The sequence below is a fragment of the Aethalodelphis obliquidens genome, unplaced genomic scaffold, assembly GCF_003676395.1.
Source record: "Aethalodelphis obliquidens isolate GAN/ISIS:26980383/991018 unplaced genomic scaffold, ASM367639v1 scaffold27, whole genome shotgun sequence".
Taxonomy (NCBI): domain Eukaryota; kingdom Metazoa; phylum Chordata; class Mammalia; order Artiodactyla; family Delphinidae; genus Aethalodelphis; species Aethalodelphis obliquidens.
The window spans coordinates 10,673,083-10,692,655 of NW_020837971.1; positions in this window are offsets into that span (position 1 = coordinate 10,673,083).

Genomic DNA, 19,573 nt, shown 5'->3' on the forward strand with positions numbered 1-19,573 from the left:
TCATACAGCAGGTTCTTATTAGTTATCTATTTTATACGTATTAGTGTATATATGTCAATCCCAATCTCCCAATTCATCCCACCACCACCAGTAACCCCACTTTCCCCCCTTGGTGTACATACATTTGTTCTCTACATCTGTGTCTTTATTTCTGCCTTGCAAATCTGCACCATTTTTCTAGACTCCACATATATGCGTTAATATATAATATTTGTTTTTCTCTTTCTGACTTGTTTCCCACTGTATGACAGTCTCTAGGTCCATCCACGTCTCTACAAATGACCCAGTTTTGTTCCTTTTTATGGCTGAGTAATACTCCATTGTATATATGTACCACTTCTTCTTTATCCATTCATCTGTCAATGGGCATTTAGGTTGCTTCCATGACATGGCTATTGTAAACAGTGCTGTAGTGAACATTGGGGTGCATGACTCTTTTTGAATTATGGTTTTCTCTGGGTATATGCCCAGCAGCCACATTCCTGGATCATATGGTAATTCTATTTTTAGTTTTTTAAGGAACCTCTGTACTGTTCTCCATAGTGGCTGTATTGATTTACATTCCCACCAACAGTGTAAGAGGGTTCCCTTTTCTCCACACCCTCTCCAGCATTTATTGTTTGTAGATTTTCGGATGATGCCCATTCTAACTGGTGTGAGGTGATACCTCATTGTAGTTTTGATTTGCATTTCTCTAATAATTAGTGATGTTGAGCAGCTTTTCATGTGACTCTTGGCCATCTGAATGTCTTCTTTGGAGAGATCTCTATTTAGGTCTTCTGCCCATTTTTTGATTGGGTTGTTTGCTGTTTAAATATTGAGCTGCATGAGCTGTTTATATGTTTTGGAGATTAATGCTTTGTCCATTGATTCATTTGCAAATATTTTCTCCCAGTTTGAGGGTTGTCTTTTTCTCTTGTTTGTAGTTTCCTTTGCTGTGCAAAAGCTTTTCAGATTTATTAGGTCCCATTTGTTTATTTTTGTTTTTATTTCCATTTCTCTAGGAGGTGGGTCAAAAAAGATCTTGCTGTGATTTATGTCAAAGAGTGTTCTTCCTATGTTTTCCTCTAAGAGTTTTATAGTGTCCAGTCTTACATTTAGTTCTTTAACCCATTTTGAGTTTATTTTTGTGTATGGTGTTAGGGAGTGTTCTAATTTAATTCTTTTACATGTAGCTGTACAGTTTATCCAGCACCACTTATTGAAAAGACTGTCTTTTCTCCATTGTATATCCTTGCCTCCTTTATCATAGATTAGTTGACCATAGGTGCATGGGTTTATCTCTGGGCTTTCTCTCCTGTTCCATTGATCTATATTTCTGTTTATGTGCCAGTACCATATTGTCTTGTTTACTGTAGCTCTGTAGTATAGTCTGAAGTCAGGGAGCCTGATTCCTCCAGCTCCGTCTTTTCCCCTCAAGATTGATTTGGCTATTAGGGGTCTTTTGTGTCTCCATACAAATTTTAATAGGGATCTTTTGTGTCTCCATACAAATTTTTGTTCTAGTTCTGTAAAAAATGCCATTGGTAATTTGATAGGGATTGCACTGAATCTGCAGATTGTTTTGGGTAGTACAGTCATTTTCACAGTGTTGATTCTTCCAATCCAAGAACATGGTATATCTCTCCATCTGTTTGTGTCACCTTTGATTTCTTTCATCAGTGTCATAGTTTCCTGAGTACCGGTCTTTTACCTCCTTAGGTAGGTTGATTGCTAGGTATTTTATTCTTTTCCTCGCAGTGGTGAATGGGATTGTTTCCTTAATTTCTCTTTCTGATCTTTTGTTATTAGTGTATAGGAATGCAAGAGACTTCTGTGCATTAATTTTGTATCCTACAATGTTACCAAATTCACTGATTAGCTCTAGTAGTTTTCTGGTGGCATCTTTAGGATTCCCTATATATAGTATCATGTCATCTGCAAACAGTGACAGTTTTACTTCTTCTTTTCCAATTTGTATTCATTTTATTTCTTTTTATTCTGATTGCTGTGGCTAAGACTTCCAAAACTATGTTGAATAATAGTGGTGAGAGTGGACATCCTTGTCTTGTTCCTGACCTTAGAGGAAATGCTTTCAGTTTTTCACCATTGAGAACGATATTTGCTGTGGGTTTGCCATATATGGCCTTTATTATGTTGAGGTAGTTTCCCTCTATGCCCACTTTCTGAAGAGTTTTTATCATAAATCGGTGTTGAATTTTGTCAAAAGCTTTTTCTGCATCTATTGAGGTCATCATATGGTTTTTATTCTTCAGTTTGTTAATATGGTATATCACATTGATTGATTTGCATATATTGAAGAATCCTTGCATCCCTGGGATAAATCCCACTTGATCATGGTGTATGATCCTTTTAATGTGTTGTTGGATTCTATTTGCTAGTATTTTGTTGAGGATTTTTGCATCTATATTCATTAGTGATACTGGTCTGTAATTTTCTTTTTTTGTAGTATCTCTGTCTGGTTTTGGTATCAGAGTGATGGTAGCCTTGAAGAATGAGTTTGGGAGTGTTCCTCTGCAATTTTTTGGAAGAGTTTGAGAAGGATGGGTGTTAGCTCTTCCTTAAATGTTTGATAGAATTCACCTGTGAAGCCATTTGATCCTGGTCTCTTGTTTGTTGGAAGATTTTTAATCACAGTTTCAATTTCATTACTTGTGATTGGTCTGTGCATATTTTCTATTTCTTCCTGGTTCAGTCTTGGAAGGTTATACCTTTCTAAGAATTTGTCCATTTCTTCTAGGTTGTCCATTTTATTGGCATAGAGTTGCTTGTCGTAGTCTCTTATAATGCTTTGTAGTTCTGCAGTGTCATTTGTAACTTCTCCTTTTTCATTTCCAATTTTATTGATTTGATCCTCTCCCTCTTTTTCATGATGAGTCTGGCTAAAGGTTTATAAATTTTGTTTACCTTCTCAAAGAACCAGGTTTTGGCTTTATTGATCTTTGCTATTGTTTTCTTTGTTTCTATTTCATTTAGTTCTGCTGTGATCTTTATGATTTCTTTTCTTCTACTAACTTTGGGTTTTGTTTGTTCTTCTTTCTCTAGTTCCTTTAGGTATAAGGTTAGATTGTTTATTTAAAGTTTTTCTTGTTTCTTGAGGTAGGATTGTATTGTTATAAACTTCCCTCTTAGAACTGCTTTTGCTGCATCCCATAGATTTTGGATTATCGTGTTTTTGTTGTCATTTGTCTCTAGGTATTTTTTGATTTCCTCTTTGATTTCCTCAGTGATCTCTCGGTTATTTAGTAACATATTGTTTAGCCTCCATGTGTTTGTGTTTTTTACATTTTTTCCCCTCTAATTGATTTCTAATCTCATAGCATTGTGGTCAGAAAAGATACTTGACATGATTTCAATTTTCTTAAATTTACCGAGGCTTGATTTGTGGCCCAAGATGTGATCTATCCTGGAGAATGTTCCATGAGCTCTTGAGAAGAAAGTGTAATCTGCTGTTTTTGGATGGAATGTCCTATAAATATCAATTAAATCTATCTGTTATATTGTGCCATTTAAAGCTGTGTTTCCTTATTAATTTCTGTCTGGATGATCTGTCCATTGGTTTAAGCGAGGTGTTAAAGTACCCCATTATTATTGTGTTACTGCTGATTTCCTCTTTTATAGCTGTTAGCATTTGCCTTATGTATTGAGGTGCTCCTATGTTGGGTGCATATATATTTATAATTATATCTTCTTCTTGGATTGATCCCTTGATCATTATGTAGTGTCCTCCCTTGTCTCTTGTAATAGTCTTTATTTTAAAGTCTATTTTGTCTGATATGAGAATTGCTACTGCAGCTTTCTTTTGATTTCCATTTACATGGAATATCTTTTTCCATCCCCTCACTTTCAGTCTGTATGTGTTCCTAGGTCTGAAGTGGGTCTCTTGTATACAGCATATATATATATATATATATATATATATGGGTCTTCTTTTTGTATCCATTCAGCAAGTCTGTGTCTTTTGGTTGGAGCATTTAATCCATTCACATTTAAGGTAATTATCAATATGGATGTTCCTATTACCATTTTCTTAATTGTTTTGGGTTTGTTTTTGTAGGTCCTTGTCTTCTCTTCTGTTTCCCACTTAGACAAGTTCCTTTAGCATTTGTTGTAGCGCTGGTTTGGTGGTGTTGAATTCTCTTAGCTTTTGCTTATCTGTAAAGCTTTTGATTTCTCCATTGAATCTGAATGAGATCCTTGCCAGGTAGAGTAAACTTGGTTGTAGGTTCTTCCCTCTCATCACTTTAAATATATTGTGCCACTCCCTTCTGGCTTGTAGAGCTTCTGCTGAGAAATCAGCTATTAACCTTATAGTAGTTCCCTTGTATTTTATTTGTCATTTTTCCCTTGTTGCTTTTAGTAATTTTTCTTTGTCTTTAATTCTTGTCAATTTAATTACTGTGTGTCTCAGCATGTTTCTCCTTGTGTTTATCCTGCCTGGGACTCTCTGCGTTTCCTGGACTTGGGTGGCTATTTCCTTTCCTGTGTTGGGGAAGTTTTCAACTATAATCTCTTCAAATATTTTCTCGGGTCCTTTCTCTCTCTCTTCTCCTTCTGGGACCCCTATAATGCGAATGTTGTTGCGTTTAATGTTGTCCCAGAGGTCTATTATGCTGTCTTCATTTCTTTTCATTCTTTTTTCTTTATTCTGTTCCACGGCGGTGAATTCCACCATTCTGTCTTCCAGTTCACCTATCCGTTCTTCTGTCTCAGCTATTCTGATATTGATTACTTCTAGTGTATTTTTCATTTCAGTTATTGTATTGTTCATCTCTGTTTGTTCTTTAATTCTTCTAGGTCTTTGTTAAACATTTCTTGCATCTTCTCAATCTTTGCCTCCATTCTTTTTCTGAGGTCCTGGATCATCTTCACTATCATTATTCTGAATTCCTTTTCTGGAAGGTTGCCTATCTCCACTTCATTTAGTTGTTTTTCTGGGGTTTTATCTTGTTCCTTCATCTGGTACATAGTCCTCTGCCTTTCATTTTGTCTATCTTTCTGTGAATGTGGTTTTCATTCCACAGGCTGCAGAACTGTAGTTCTTCTTGCTTCTGCTGTCTGCCCTCTGGTGGATGAGGCTATCTCCACACACACACTTCCTGATTTTCAATGATATTACAAAGCTATAGTAATCAAAACAGTATGGTATTGGCATAAAAACAGATAAATAGATCATTGAAACAGAATAGAGAGTCCAGAAATAAACCCATAAATACATGATCAACTAATTTACTAGAAAGAAGCCAAGAATATACACTGGGGAAAGGATAATTTCTTCAATAAATGGCATTGAGAAAACCAGACAGCCACATGCAAAAGAGTGAAACTGGACTACTATCTTACAATGAACACAAAAATTTACTCAGAATGGACTAAAGACTTGAACATAGACTGAAATTATAAAACTCCTAGAAGGAAACATAGAGGGTAAACTCCTTGAAATTGGTATTGGAAATGATTTTTTGGATTTGACACCAAAAGCTAAGGCACAAAAGCAAAAATAAACAAGTGTGACTACATCAAACTAAAAAAACTTCTGCAGGGCAGAGAAAAACCATCAACAAAATGGAAAGGTAACCTATAAAATGGGAGAAAATATTTGCAAATGACATATCTGATAAGAGGTTAATATCCTAAATATATAAGAACTCATACAACACAACAGGAAAACAAATAAACAAACAATGCAATTAAGAAGTGGGCAGAGAAACTGAATAGACATTTTTCCAAAGAAGACATCCAAATGGCCAACAGATCCGTAAAAAAGCTGCTCAACATCACTAATCATCATGGAAATGTAAATCAAAATCATAATGACATATCACCTCACACTTGTTAGAATGGCTATTATCAAAAAGACAAGGGATAACAAATGCTGGTGAAGATGTGGGGAAAAGGGAGCCCTTTGCACTGTTGATGGGAATGTAAATTGGTTTAGCCAATTATGGAGAGCAGTATGAAGGTTTCTTAAAAAATTAAAAATAGAACTATCATGTGATCTAGAAATCCCACTTCTGGGTATATATCCAAAGGAAGTAAAAACAAGATATTGAAAAGATATCTGCACCCACGTATTTATTGCAGTATCATTCACAATAGTCAAGGTATGGAAACAACCTAAGTGTCTGCCAGCAGATGAATGGATGAAGATGTGGTTTATATACACAATGGAATATTGAAGCCATGAGAAAGAAGGAAATTCTGCCATTTGTAACAACATGGAGGGACTTTGAGATATGCCAAGTGAAAAAAAATCAGACAGAAGAAGATAAATACCACAGGCTTTCACTTATATGTCGAATCTAAAAAAAAAAAAAAGCCAAAATCATAGAAACAGAGTGCAGAAAAGTGGTTAACAGGGGCTGGGCAGTGGGGAAAATAAGGAGAGGCTGGTAAGAGTGTACAAACTTTCAGCTATAAGATGAATAGGTTATGAGTATATAATATAAAACATGGTGACTATAGTTGATAACACTGTGTTGTATAAATGAAATTTGCTAAGAGAGTAAAACTTAAATGTTCTCTCATACACACAAAAAAGATAAATATATGAGGTGATGGATGTGTTAATTAACTAGAAGGGGCAATCTTTATATGACTATAAGGCACATATTAAATACCTTATAATTTTACAGGTGAATTATACCTCAATGAAGCAGACATTTTTATAAAAAGAAAATCAGAGAATCTGCAGTGGTAGTGCTTTTCGGAAATATTAAGGAAGAGGTCCAAAAACTAGCGTAAAGGATTCATTAGATATTCACAGTTGCAAAGGAATTCTATTAGTAGCCACAACTGGGTGGTGTGTTGGTCTTTTGTCTTCGATTCTGGTATCCAACTATGAGTGAAGAGAGACTTAAAGTCTCTCATGGGTGGCCATGACTTTCCCCATCTAGAGCTGCCCAGAGCTGATCATTGTGATCTGGGGATATAATTGTGATGTTTCTCAGACTAGAGAACAGTGAAAATTACACTGTTGTTCATGAGCAGTCAGGAAAAGACCAGAGAACCAAGAAACATGTTTTGTCAGGCTCAAACCTCTGGAGATTCCTCCTGGATCTACAATGTGGTGATCATTCTAAACACTCTCATAGGTTGAAACCTCAGCCCAAAGTGGCTAGAGGCACATGGTTTGCATATCTTGATAAGGTTCCTAGAAATCTAAAGTTGTAATGACCTTATTTAACCCCTTCCAATGTTATGATCTTTTCTGGCTATACCTCTTTCATCTAAAATGTTGCTGTATTTTCAGCTCATTTCTTCTCTAACTTTGCATTAGCCAGAGTCTAATTCATTTTTATCTTGGTGTTAATCACGTAAGAAAAGTTAAAGAAGTTAAAGTAAATCTCTCCACATTGATGCTTCTCCAAAATAACAATCCCATACATTCTTAAGTACTTTGAATGAAACAAACTATCTGGTGTCACATCCATCTCCCCCAAACCTTCATTTACTTCATATATTAATTCCTGAAGATATGAGTAGAGGGTCTTCAAGCTTGCATTTTGTCAGCTCATTTTGCAGCCTCTACGTCTCAGTCCAAAGAACTAACTCTGGAAGTTTCAAGAGACATACTTTAAAGAATCCCAAATACTATCCTGCCACATTCTTTTATCATATCTAGCTAAATGCCTACTCTGGACTATCTATAATAAAGAAGGCAGACTATTTTTCAACAAAGATGACTTGACATTATTTCCATTTATCATCTCTGTTTTCTTCTAAAACACCCCTAAGTCACCTATTCACACAAATCTCTTCTTTTGGAAAGAAGAGTTATGGTACAGGGCAAATCTGTACTGATACTAAGACTCAGATGACCATTGAATTTCTTTCCTTGGTGTTTGATGTTTCATTGGCTGTTCTGGCTCCGTTTTCCTGATCCTTTGTCAGTGTCTCAAGTTATGTTTGGAAAAACTTGTCTGAATTCTCCAGTTCACCTCCACTTAATGTAACTGGTGATGACATGGAAATTCTCTTCAAGGTAACCATGAAGAAACCTTAAGACAATGATACCTGCCCTTCAGTTGAAGTAATTACCTGGCCTTTACCAACTGCAGACTTCTGGGTGTTGATAGGCATCATTCGGCAGGTTCTTTTTAAAAATAGGTAATGATCCTTTAGAGGATAAAGCCCCACTTCATAACATGCAATTTTGTTAACCACTCTGTTTAGAAAACCGGGCTCCTTCTGGTTTCCCAGCGCCGGTAGCTCTGCTTGACGCATGAGGTTGGAGCTGCGTCCGTCATGCCACTTAGATTACTGGATCTCACAGGATGCTACAAGGCAGACACACCCCAGGCTGACTCACTGAGTGGGAAGTTTAAAAAGATGGTTTTCCTCAGCCACCAATTAGATAAACCACATTTTCCAGGAGAAAAACAGCATCTTGAAAAGTTCTTTACAAACAAAGCTCTTTTGCTCTTAATGCTTTCGGTCATGTTTTCTTGTGAAGGGAAGTATAACTTTAACCTTAATTGCACTTACAAATTAGCAAGTAAAATATAATGCCACCCTTTCCCCCTTCCTTCCTTCCTTTCTTTTCTTTTCTTTTCTTTTCTTTTTTTTCTTCAAAAGGAGACCCTTTCATGATTTTAGCTCTGGTAAAATTAGAGCTTTCTTCCTCTTTGCCTCTTCCCTCAAAGTTGTGGTTTTGACAACCACTTGGTGAATAAGTTATAGATGCCTGAGCTCTGTTTCCTCTGCTCTGGTTGCTCTTCTTCATATGCTTTTTTTCCTACCTTTTACTGCAACCTCCTTGAAAATGTAGTGAGAAAAGGACACTTGCAGCTTGTGCCTTTTTGAAAATGGCAATTTGTGTTTAAGGTATTTGTCAGGAAGAATGGGGCACCAAGTAATAATTTAAATATCCTCATCTCATGTTTTTCCAGTGCTGGCTACATGTTTGGAAAGTACTGGGTAAGTGTCTCTCACTGTATTGTAAGATTCCCAAGGACAAAGGACATGTTTGTGTTTTCTGTCTCTTGGTATACACTTTACCTAATGCATATTGAGTTACGTATTCAAAAGCAGACTTTCTTTGTCATGTAAAAGAATAAATAAGAGAAAAAACACACAATCAAATATTTTGCACAAAATATTTTGTACAAAACCTCATGTCCTTATTCACCCAAAACTTGAGACCAAGGTGACAATATTATTGCTTGGGGTTCCATATAGATATTCTGGGCCCAAAGACCCTTTGTGCATATTTTTAATATAGACATCTAGATTCGAGACCAGTAGTTGATAATCACCGTCCCCTTCCTGTAATCCTCTTGGGTATGTGAATACAAGGATCCAGCAACACTAAGGCATTCCCCTGCTTGCTGTCTCTTAGATCTGTCTTTATTGGAGTCAATTTACAGCAGCCAAAGGTAATATGCGCTCAATAAATTTGGATGAAAGTAGTGCCCACAGATAAAAATGATGTGACCAGGTTTTTTGTGTGGTTATGTGTGTGGGTGTGGGTGTCTGTACTATCCCATTTAGGTCTCATAATAATTAAGAAAGGTATTATCTCCACTTCACAAATGAGAAAATAGTGGCTGGCTCAGATGAGTAGTTTGCTGAAAGTCAGAAAACTCAGTTGTTAAATCTGGCTTCAAGATGTGGGCTCTTGGGGACTTCCCTGGCGGCACAGTGGTTAAGAATCCGCCTGCCAATGCAGAGGACACGGGTTCGAGCCCTGGTCCAGGAAGATTCCACATGCCGCGGAGCAACCAAGCCCATGTGCCACAACTACTGAGCCTGCGCTTTAGAGCCTGCAAGCCACACCTACTGAAGCCCGCGTACCTAGAGCCCGTGCTCCGCAACAAGAGAAGCCACCACAATGAGAAGCCTGCACACCGCAACAAAGAGTAGCCCTGGCTTGCTGCAACTAGGGGAAGCCTGCGTGCAGCAATGAAGACCCAACGCAGCCAAAAAAAAAAAAAAAAAAAGATGTGTGCTCTTAAATATTAAATAATGCTGCTCCTACCAAATTATATTTCCTCTCTTGTATTAGATAATCTGCCACTCTTTTCTTTTCCACTCTTTTCTGCCACACTTCAATTCCATTAGCTATTTCTTGACAGTTAGTTTACAACAGATTGGTAGGAAAACAGACACCAGAGAGATAAAAGAAGTCTGTGCCTTTACATAGCGGTGTTATGATTTCTTTGTCATGGCCAAAGGCTTCACCACCAATTCTTTAGGGGACTAGGGGGATGGGGCAAGTGAAGGGGAAATACAGTTCTTAAGATGGAATGAAAAATACCATCCAAACCTTTCCATATCACCACAGTCTCCTTGGGTGTCCTGGGCCCTGTCCTCAATTTTGAGGGGCTTAGGAGTACCCTGGGCCTATGGGTTGGATGCCTACATAGGGTAACTTAGACAAGCCAACAGTCTTCAGACTTAGCAGAGCACTCCCCTGTTGGACAATCAGAGGGCAATAGAGGCACCTGCAGTGGGTGCTCACCTGGAAGGCAAGGGATGGTCCCTGGGCATCATTGGCTCAGGTCTCAAAAGGCTTTGTGGTGATGCATGGTGCTGACATAAATAAGAGAAAATAAGAGCAGACTTTGGATACTAATCCTGCTTCTCTCCTCCAGGTGCAGAAGCCCTCTCCCAATCCTCCATCCTACTTGCCTCCATCCCTCCCTATCTCCCAACCTACGTATTCTACCTACTGTTTATGATCAAACGTTATGCACTTTCAGGCAGATTTAGGAGCATGTTCTGGAAGTCAATGCTGAGCACTGTTTTCTATGAATGTTCCATAGGTGCCAACCATCCTAACATTCTCCCAGGTAATGGATGGAATGAGGGAAGTTCATTAACAGGAAAAGCAAGCATAAAACTCATATTAATATGTTTCAAAATGTAATATTGCACTTAAGACTCCAGAGGATCTTACACAAGTTCTTTTCTTAACGTATTTGAAGGATTTTGAGGCTCATCACATAAGCATCATGTTTTCAAAAATTGTTTTTCAAAAATTGAAGCTGTCAAATGTTGAAATCAATACAGCTTTGCTACACTAAACTTATGCCACTTTTGTACTGTAATTTGCTAATTTTATACTCTACTGACCCTGTCTCAATATATCTGAATTTCAACAAGCCTTTTTATAAGAGAAAGTCTTTCTGATAGAAAGTTCCTATCACTGACCAAGGGTAACTACAGATGAGTAGGTGAGTGGATCATTAATGAGCTTGATTCAGCTTGGAGAGGAATTTCTAGGGCTGCTTAACAGACATCAAAACCTGAATAAAGTTAGTAAGGATATGTTAATCCAATTCAGACACTGTGAAACTAGAATAGTAGACAGTGACAGATGTCCATGAGAGGGGCAATGTCGAGTGGGGAACTGAGAAACCTTTAAACGTGACTGGTCACTAACAAGCATAAATGTTCATTAAGCAGAGCTAAATGCAAGATTCTACACCTGGGTTGAAAAAGACCTGTGTAAGATGTAGGATGTGGATTATAGCACCACACATAAAAAATAAAACAACATAATGTCAAAAACTCCTCTTTTGAGTCAACATTAGAGTGACGACACAAATTCAGTGTGATGTTAGAATGATAGATTTATCTGTCTAAGAGGCTGCTTACTCTTGTTGTAGCTATAGATGTCAGGGGCTAAAAATTTTCTTTACTGTCTTCGTTTCCTTTAGTGACTCCTATTGTCTTTAAGTTTCCATAGAGACTCTTTCTTAAGTAGGGTCTGAGCTTTGCAGTTCTTTTAGCTATAATTCACTGTTATCATGTAGGAGCCCTATCGACGTGGTGGTTAAAATGTGGAGGGAGGGGAACAGTTCTACTCCCGTGATTAGGTCTTAGTCTTTTAGGGATCCCGTGCCCTAACCGACTTTCACAAGTACTTCTAAGCTCCCTGTCCCAGTCCTGCCCATCAGTGAGACAGTAAGGCTAGAGGGGGCTGCAGTAGGGTACTTCCCTTCTCCTTAGTCAGTTAGGCTCTGGTTTACCTTGAGGTCAGGCCTTTGCTAAGGAGGGCAGAGAGTTCTGGGTATATTTCAGAATGATTACTCTCCCCTCCCTGCGCCAGAAGCACTGGGGTAGGGGGGTGGTTCCTCTGACCTTCGCCCTAAGAACCTGATGTGGATCCTGGAGGTAAAACATACGAAATGTGAAGTTTATCCACACTGAACCTCCAGCAATTTGTCGATGATCGTTTAAGTGCTCCTACCAGTAATGCCTCCACTTGCAGGCTTCTGTTCCTGGGCTTCTGCTTCCGTCATCTATGATTCTTAGTATCTGCCTCTTTCTCTAGTTTTTGTGGTAGTGGTTTCCCATGTGACCTCAATTCTCAGATGGATCTAGAAAGGGTTGTTGATTTTTCAGTCTGTTCAGCATTTTTCTTGTTTTGAGAACAAGAGTGAGGACTTCCAAGCTCTTTACATGTCAGGCCAGAAACTGGAAGTCAGAATGACAGATTTATATCTAATCTAGAGAGAAAAGAGTAGTCCTGATGTAGACTAACAACATTCAAGGAATGAAGTTCAGTTGTAGTCACCTCACTTGAAAGAACATATCCAAAGAATAGTGAAAGGAAAATAAAGCCATCCTCAAATAAGAATTATTGAAAAATCTGAAAAGTGGCCTGACTCAGCATTAGTACCACACTGGTTTTCCCATTCAGGATATTTATCCATGGTTGGTAAGCTATCTTAATGTCACTACTTTCCAGATCTAGATTTATAAAATATACAGACAACACCAACAATTTATTTTTTGTTACTTAGATATATATTGTGAAGTGATTTCTAATGAGGTACCAGGAATTCTACCACAGAAACAGAAATATTTGGTAATCTCCAGCCACTGTTGGTAGAAATTCAGTAAGTACATTCTTTCTCATAGATGATGATGCTATATAATTTGGTAAAGTAAAAGTACTATGATTCACCTGTCAGTGAATTAGTGTCTCAGAAAATACCAAAAAATGCATATTAGATGATTCAAAGTCAATGAAAATTTTCCCACAAGAAAACATCAGACTCAGACAACTTTATAGAGTAGTTCTACCACACATTCAAGCAAAAAATGTCAGTTTTTCACAAAACTCTTCCAAGAGGATAGAGAAAGAGAGTATGTTCAATCTCATTTTATAAGTCCAGCATTTTCATGTCCAAACCCGGCCAGTCAAATAAATAAAAATTATGCAACAACAGCACTCTTGAACAAACATGCAAAATGTAAGTAATTAAATAAAATATTAGCAATTAGCATAAAGTAATATATAAGTTAATACATCAGAAGTAAGGTAAGCTTATCCCAGGATTGCAATGCTGGTTTAATAATAGAAAATCAATTAATATACTTTTTCATATTATTAAAGGAAGAAAGGCAGATGATTACCTTAACAGATGCAGAAAAAGCATTTTAAAAAGTTCAATATTCGGGGGCTTCCCTGGTGGTGCAGTGGTTGAGAATCTGCCTGCCGATGCAGGGGACATGGGTTCGAGCCCTGGTCTGGGAAGATCCCACATGCCGCGGAGCAACTGGGCCCGTGAGCCACAACTACTGAGCCTGCACTCTCGATATGTATCTAATAACAGATTACAGCAATCTAATAGTGTATTAGAATTGGCCCCACACTGCAACGAAGAGGAGCCCCCGCTCGCCGCAACTAGAGAAAACCCGCGCGCAGCAACCAACACAGCCAAAAATAAATAAATAAATAAATTAATTAAAAAAAAAGAATTTGCTGGTGAGACAGGCACCAGCATCACTGAGATGCTCTTCTCTTTAAGTTTGGAACTGTCATTACAGAACTGGGCTCGCAGACAGCAATGGGGATGATCCCAACATACTAGCGGCCAGGAGGTGTGGCGTAACCATTAGAATGGAGGTGGGCACAGTTATCACAAACAATAACAAATTAGCATGGCAGTCAGAGCAGCCATGGAGATATTTAACAGAATACAGTCTTCCAAGGGGCCCAAGAGATGGGCACTTTTCTGATCCAGACCCACTGAGCTTAAGCAGAGGCTGGGTGACCAGGAGATAGGATCCTACAACATCACAACATCACAGCACTCAGTGGTAATTTTTTCTAGTCTTTCCTCAAAGAACGTAAAAGCCATTACCAGCAGGCAAAGGGAAAATCCAAATATATTGAGGACTGTTGGGCACAGGGACTGAGTTGACCTGAAGTGGCAAATGGTGTCCCTTGTTTAGGATAAGGGCACGTAGAAGTAAAGTAATTTTCTGTTTTAAGCCATTCAGTTTGTGGTCATTTGTTACTGTAGCTGTAAAAAACTAATACAGAACACTTCACTCTTGGCAAGGGCAGTGATTTATTTCATCTAAAGTTGATACGTGTTATGGGTATGGTTTGCCTTTCCTGCCTGCAGGACCTTGGCCAGCACAACAGAAAGCTTACAGTGATTCACCAGTACAGAACACAGAATGCTACCTAATACTGCCTCAGACCAAAGGTCCCATTTTACAGCAAACATGGTACAACAGTAGACACATGTCCCAGGGACCCATGGGTCCTATCACAAAATACACTACCCAGAATATACTGACCTAATAGAGCAACTGAATGGTCTTTTGAAGGTACAGATGAGGCATCAATATTTTACTGAATTCTGAACTATGGCTACTGCCCAGTCCCTGAAAACCTCTGTGTCAAGAGAACAGCAGACAAGGAAAAGGTTTAATTGACTCTGCTCATCATTAGGAGAAGGCAGAGCTGCTATTATGCAATGCAGGCAAGAAAGAATAAGTTTGGCACATAGGTGATCTACTGTATTATCTCTTGCCACTCCCTTGCACAATTGTGACAGTAAACAGACAAGTGCAGGAACTGTGTCCTGAGAAAGGCATAATCAGAGTCTCAAACCTTTAGGGATGAGGGTCTGGGTCATGCTTTGCGTAAGTCACCTGGACCAGCGGAGGTGCTAGTGAAGGGTGAGGAGAGTCTACAAGGGTGGTGGAGAAAGGGAATTACAAGTTACACCACTGAGTAACTTGAGTAATTATTTACTTGTATAATTAGGCGTGATGGGCAGTTAATTCCATTAGCCTTCCTTTTGTAAATTTCCCCCCAAAAGAGAATAAGCTGAATCCTGAAGGATCTTGACCATAGTGGATGCTGTAGTGTACCACCTGAATCCACCATGGCACTCATTCCCCAAGCTGCCCGGACTGTTGACTGCTGATAGGTTATGGTTGACTCTCTCTGTAAGAAAGAGAGCTGAAGGGAGTTGCCTTACCACAATATTATATTACCCTAGAAGAAGTAGTCCATATGGAACATTTGGTTGATGTGAGGGTTAAAATGTCCGGCCTCTTTAACTCAATTTAGGACATCTCTGAAGAGTCCATGTAGCTCCAGAGCTTCTCATGGTATCTACTGAGGCCTCTAATAAAATTGCATCACATTTAAATGTCTCCTTCAGCCCCATCCTGCTCGTCTCACTCCTTCTCAAGTATCGATCCCAAGGGCATAACTCCTGCACATGAATCCCCATCTGAGTCTCTTTCCCAGGAATCCCAAGCCAAGACAAGGGTTTACTGTGGCATTTGAGAAGCTGATCTTAAAATTTATATGAAAGCAAAATTCAAGAATAGTCAAGAAATTGCTAAAGAAGAACAAAGTTGGGAAATGGGTGTTGGTGTTGGTGGATCCTGCACTATTAGATGTCAAAACTTTGTTATAAAGATATAGGAAATGAGACAGTATAATTTTGCTACAGGAGCAGATAAATAACTGATGAAGAAGAATAGAAAACTGGACATAGACTGAAACATACATGAAAACTTGAATCATGAGAGTGAGTCTCAGAGATCATTGAAGGGAAGATAAATTGCTTAGTAATTGTGTTGTTATGCAGAAATAAAATCCAATTGGATTAATGACATATATAGAAGACAAAACTGTAAAACTTTTAGGTGGCAACATAGGAGGATATCTTTCTGACATCAGGGTAGGGAAGGATTTTCTAAACAAGACACAAAAAAGCATAAACTGTAAAGGAAAAATTACTACATTTGACTATGTTAACATTAAGAACTTCTTGTCATCAAATGTCACCATAAACAAAATGAAAAAGTAACTGACAAACTAGAAAAATGTATTTGAAATTCATACAACTACAAAGGAGTAGTATCCAGAATATGTAGAAACCCTGCAGATTAGTAAGAAAAAACTAAAAATTCTTTTTTTAAACAAAAGACATAAGCAAGTATCTTTTTATGACATGAATAGAAATCTTTTAAAAACATAAAATAAATAAAATAAAAATTGTCTAAAAATTTGTACCACTCAGATATATACAAATTTAGCCAGGAAAGATATTTGTCGGTTTTCACACTCTGAATGTAGACCACTTTTGCTTATCTATGTACATTTCTTTATACTTTTCCAGTGACTTCAATCCTCATGAAAATCTCATCCTAAAAATATTCTTAACATATTATTTAACTAGTAAGCAAAAATTGGTCTCATCTCAACTAGATTTTCAAGCACAGTTCTTGAAAAAAAATTAAAATTCTTCATCATGCTTAAGAAGCACCATATATATATATATACACACACACACACATATATATACACACACACACATATATATATACACATATTCACACATATGTATATATATGCAATAGCTGTGAAGGTGAATTTTATATGTTTAAACATTATAAACATTAGAATTTATTTTGAAAATTGGCTCATGGGGAATTTCTGATCCAGTAGGAATTATGGTACAAACTGTCCAGGGAATATCAACTAGAAATGGAGTATTTAACCATATCCCTCTTACTTCCCATTAGTCCAGAAATATCAAATATGTTACGCATGTCCTGCCTTTCCTCTCACACTCAATCCTTGGTGCGATCACCAACATTTAGCATCTTTTCCAGTGGGTTACTAATTTTCTATGCCAATTCTCCTCCCGAAGTGCTCCAGGCAGCCACTATCAATTCTTCAGAGTTGGCAAAATAAATGACACTTATTTGCCATCTCCGCTCCAGACCAAGAAGCATGATAAAATAGACATTTAAAATTTTACCTTTCGGGAACACTCTTTTCCTACAAATAACACAGACAATGTATTTTTCCTCATCCATGAGCACCTTATTTGCAATCTGAAGCACCAAACCCAGAATCAAATAGACTTGGAATGAACACTGGTGCACACACCATCTTCTAATGCTAGAAGAGCTTGTTTTTATAAAAGCCAATCTTATTTTTAGTCCTAGTCACTTTAGTCACTGTAACCAAAATTATGTAAACTTTCTAAATAGACTAAATATTCTAAAAATACAGTAAAACACCAACCTCCACACCAACCAAGTCACAATATGGGTGTCTGGCCTAAACCCACAAAATGAGAATGATGGGAAGGTCATTTATCAAACTGCAGTGACCATAACACACTCTCATCCCTGTATCAAAACAAGGCAATCAAATGGCTATTACTCAAAGTGATTCCATTATCTTTGGGAAAGCATCCCTGAACACCTGTAAATGCTTATCATATTAGACTTATGATTTAAATTCCGTGCTTATATCAATGTGCCTTTTGAACACTTTTCCATACTTTGGAAAATGATGGAACTATTTCCAAATTTGTTACTATGTTTTCAGAATTTCCTATGAAGAAATATGAATGTGGGCTGTGGAAAAAGAATTTGTCCCAGTCTATTTGTTACCACTTATAGTACAGCCTTGGGTACTTAGATTCCTAAATGAATGCTTTGACCATTAGGAAGAATTGTGAAGATAAGTACCTCAAACATTATGACTTTCTCATCTCCTCTTGTAGCCTTGGCTAATGGAGGTCCCACTACCGATGCCTTTAAATTACTGAGGCATATTTGGTAAAACAGAGAAATGTGTTTTCCCTTTTGTTGTCACTTGCTGTTGGAAAAGCAGCAAAGCCAAGCTGCTGCCTTACACCTGCTACATCACTGTATTTACTGTAAAATATTTCAGTTAGGACGACACGATGTGTGTATATAAGTTATCTTCTGTCTACAATCTACAGAAGTTCGTTAACATTTGAGGTTTCCTAACCTTGAATTCACACTCCAGAAAGTTAGCCTTTGAGAGACCCTATCAGGTTTCCATGCTCTAGAAGCAAATTTAAAAGGTACTTTAAATTGCAAGGTCTGAATCTCCACTATTGCATGTGTTGATTAGAAATGTTTTCATTGGTGAAATGAGTGGTGATTAAGACATGTGATTAGCAAGGAAGATTAGTGTGGATACCTCCACCCTTTCAAAAACAGGGTAAAAGAATTTGGTGAGCCCAACATTCTAACACTTTTGCAGCAAATAAAGCCTTATGACTAAACTCCACATCCCACTACAGCCCCAGCCTTTCACTGTAACCACTTAATGGAGGATTTTTGTCATTTTTACTGATTGAAAAACAAATGATCTTGGTGCTGCCCATTTTTTTCTTGCATTTCCCTTGCAATAAACTTTAAAGCAAGGTGCTCTCAGAGTATACTAAGGGTAGAGAGTAAAATTATTGCAGCATTGTTTAAAGCGTGAAAAAATAAAGTGTAAACAAGATGAATGCTGATCAAATGGAAAATGGTCACGTAAATTACTCATGGAATATTATGCAATATTACCAACTATTATTAAAGAATAATTAAGCTATGTAAAGTGACTTGGGACATGGAGGTATTCTAAAATGTGTTGAATGGGGAAAATGATGTGTGAGGAAGATATTTAATATTCCATTTTTATAAAGTAAACAATGACAAAAAGTGTATAGTGTATGCATGTGCGTATGTACATAAAATTATGAAAGGATATATAAAATGGGGCATGGAATGAGAGAGACGAGTGGGGTGGGAAAGTAAGGCAAGCAGAATATAAAAGCTGGGAAAAGACTACAATAAAGAATTTATAATGTGAAATTTTATTTGTATAAAGTGATATGTGCATATGTATGCTCACAGAAAGTGGAAGAACAGGGTGCCTCTCTACCAGTGACTTATAGGGATGTTCATAGTATATTAAATAGAAAAAGATAAGTATGTTGTAATGAGTATCTTATGATCCTATTTCAGGATAAAGGGAATAAACCACACCTCTACGCAGATACATTTATGGCCACATATGTTTGTATGAGCAAAAAAATGATACACAATTAGACCTCTAGGGTCTGATCTTGGGGTGGGGTGGATTTATAGGATGTGGGTTGCTGGGGTGTGTGCTTTTTAGCTTTGCCCATTTTTGAATTGCATTGTATTGATTTGCATATTACCACACAAATGCATTACTTCTGAAATTTGAAAACATGCAAATTACAGACTGTGGATATCTGAACAGTTTTCTAACATCGTTGAAATGAAAAAAAATTTCTTAAATACGCTTATTTATTTAAAGAATTTATTTTAAACCATTAACTTCACTAAATTCACCAATGTACTGAATCCTTATTGGAAATCCTTAACTTAGCTCCCTATTTTGGCCCAAGAGTGCTTAAAATTAATTCATTTGTAGTACTAAAATTCTTAAGCAACTACTGGACTAAAGCCGTCAAAGTTAAATCATGGTCATTGTCATTTAATCATGTTTATTGTCATTTTT